We start from the raw sequence: 3,547 nt of genomic DNA on the forward strand, positions 1-3,547 counted from the left end.
GAAAGAGAGCTAAGAAATGGAAGAAAGCATCATATGGAGTCATTTGAGTTCCTGAATCCAGTTGCATTCCACATCAAATCTACTCCTCGATTTTTCACTAATGTGAGATTTTTAAAAATCTTTCTTTCATTTAATAATGCATTTAGTTGATTGTATTGTTCTGCAATCTGTAATTTAAAAATATTGAATGCTACAGGAATCTTCTTCCTGCACTACATGGATCCTGGTTCTCAGAACAATTCCTGGAGTACAGAAAGCATTTGATAAAAATGAATGGCATGAATGATTAAAGTGTTCAAACACAGCATAAAATTGCATAGCACAGTCTTAGCAAGACCCCTCCAGCAAAGAAATATTAAACAAAAGGCTAAGAAAATCATAACTCGCAATGATTTAAAATGGTTCAAACAGGAATTTTATATGCAATGAACTCCGAGGTCTCTTCTAATTCCGATATCTTAGGATTTTATGCTTTCAATTCTTAATCATATGAATTTTAGATAGCTTTGGGATTTCACACCTTCTAAGACAGAGTTTCTTGCTTTTTGGAAAGAATGTCATATTCAGATTTATCTTCATTCCATCATGCCAACACCTTGATTTAAGAGAACTGAAAACCCTAATCACTATGCACTAAATATTGAGTAAGTGATGTGGAAAGACCTACTATTGACACCCAACAAAGAGTTACTTCCCTCTTGTCTAGTTCTCTTTTAATACTTTGATATTTGTCATGGGTTTGTCTAAAATATTCCTGCCTGTTATTTGTGCCTTGGAGTATTTATATGCAATAAATATCTTTAAATATGAAAAAATAGCTAGTGTGTGAACAAGAACTACTGAGACAGATGGGCCTACAGCAAACACATTTGGCCTGTTGCAACACATAATTTCATCTTTAAGAAACTGCTATATAACTCATGAGATGTATTCAGCTGCAGTACAATCCAGATAAGATGGGAGGAATTGGCAGTGATGGATGACGAAATGATTGTTCACTTATTCAGCATATGACATTTGCACTCAGAGATTTATCTCCCATTGGAGAAAGGTAATCACAGTTCTATCACTGCATTTATCATGTGTTTGCCCCAGTTATTTCCTGCATACAGGTCCACTCCCTTGCTGCTAGGTGTGTAAGATGTTATCAGCCTATATGCAAAGTGGGTTGCCATGTTCCATAAGCTGTACATGAAAAGGAAAGCAAGTATAGTCACTTGTTCTCTGGGTGAAATCTTCAGGTTGACATTGTATACGATTAGTCTAGTGCTTGTGTTTTTTTATTATGTAGATGAAATCGAATGTGACAGAAAACTTTGATGTGAGTGAGTGAGAAAGAGAACTCCTTTATGAGACTCACCGTGATCCATGTGGTGCCTGCAGAGCTTGCCATTAATCACAGCATAGAAAAAAATGAGTTATTGAATAATATTTTAATTTTATTTTTGGCCCCTAAAATGCATATTGTGTATAATTGCTCAATATATAGCTCCCAGTAGATGCTCATATTTTGGCATGGACCCATTGATAACTTATCAAAACTGGCTTCAGTTACAACAGGCCTTTGTAGTGAAGGGGGAGAGGGGAGTTACATGTGGCCAGAAACTGATATTTCAAGTGCATACAATTAAGATCGTTGAAGATTTAGTTTTCCCTATAAGTTTCATACAAACTTGAAACTTATATTTGAAGAGATCATGAAATCTTCTATGGGATATGAAATGAAATGCCAGGGTTCTTGAAAAACACAGCTTTATTGGGTTGTCAGAAGTCATGATATATTTTTCTATGTAAAAATGTGTCGTGACATTTCCGATGACCCAAAATAAAACCAATAGATATGTGTTGACTGTCTGTATGTTCAACAATTAAGTACACACAGAGGAATATAAATAAAATACACATGAGTAAATTTCAATAAGGAAGCCTTTAAAGGTAAGAAAGAAGATACAAAGTTTAAGAAACTTTGTTTTATATATACGGAGCTACTTGTTAATGAATGTCCTTCTCACACTCACATTACTGAGAACAAAGAGATATTTTTATGAAAATCTTTAGAGAAAATCACCAACCAGGCACTTTGTTCAGAGCGCTTCTCTGTGCCAAACATGGGAGATATGATGGTGAGACATTATGCTTTCCCTAAAGTAAGCTCACATATAGGGGAGCTAAAATATTAGCATTGAGATAAGCTGATTTGACAATGCTTAGCATTGCTATCTATAGATCACATACAAGGGAACAGCAGGGCCAGCTGGTGGCCTGATGGTTAAGGTGGCTGGATCCCACATGACTAGCCATACAGTTTGATTTCTGAGTCCAGTGGTTTGAAAAACATACTGGGCATGTATGCCTATATGTCCAGAGTCCTGAAAGAAGGGAGAAAGGAAGAGAAGGGATTGTGGTGTGACCATCCCTTACAGGAGATCATTTTTCACTTTCTTTCTCTCTCCCTCTTTGTCTCTCTCTGGTGAGTGCATGTTCCTTATAGCAAATAAAATAAGAAAAAAAAAAAAGAGAAAGAGAAGGAGAGCTATCAGGATTCTGAATGGCTTGGCCTTTTTAGTAGCACACAGGAGAGAAACCATTGAAATCCCAAGATAGTGGTGGTGGGTAGCTGCATCTGAAGTAGAAAGCACAGTCTAGACTGTAGTAGGAGGAAAGCTCTGGGCTTATGCTTCCCAGAGTTTCTCAAAATGTCGTACAGGAACTGGTATCATTATTAACTGGAAACTGGTCATAAATGCAAATTCTACAGCCCCACTGGAAACACCTGAATCCCTAGGATTGGAGTCAAGGAATCTGTGTTGTAATGAGCTCTCCAAGTGATTATGAAAAATATGCAAGTTTGAGAACTACTGCTTTAGGTCATTCTTCTTTAGGGAGTTAAAATTGCTAGAGCATCAATGTATGTGAACAACTTACAAAGATAACTAGACAACTGTCAAAGAGACTGTGTATGAATTAGTGATTAAGCACAATATGAAGGATACTACGAAAAGAATATGAAATGCAAATTATTAAACCCAGGGCAAATATGATGGGTTAAGTAACCATAATTTACTATATGAATCAATACTGAATCACATATAGTTGTAGTCACGTAAATACTAAATATAGTATTGATCTAACCAAAATTATGAAGTAACTATGTGGGGAAACAGGATAAACAGCAGGGGGTGTGTTTATATGGTGGGAGTTGGGACATTTCAGAGAAATGGAGAATCTTCATCTTCTATCCACGGAAAGTCAATAGATAGTACCTAAAACTGAAATATTGATTAGAAACAATATATATCTATATTATTTAGAGACTGGAAGGCTAATACTGCAAGAATTAGCTGCAAGTGTTGAAAGTGGTTGGCTGTGAAACAAGGGAATGGGGGAAGCTGATGTCTTTTCATAGTAAATCTTGACTTTTTGTACTCCATGTCTGTTTCACTTGGATTGGAGAGTAAAATCCAAAATAAAAAAAATAAGCAGACATTCCCTTTCTTCTTTGAAGACACTCTCCCAGGTCTTTAATAATCTTTCTCTTTTCTTAATT

Source organism: Tupaia chinensis, unplaced genomic scaffold (genome assembly GCF_000334495.1).
Source record: "Tupaia chinensis unplaced genomic scaffold, TupChi_1.0 Scaffold000032_1, whole genome shotgun sequence".
In the NCBI taxonomy this organism is placed as follows: domain Eukaryota; kingdom Metazoa; phylum Chordata; class Mammalia; order Scandentia; family Tupaiidae; genus Tupaia; species Tupaia belangeri.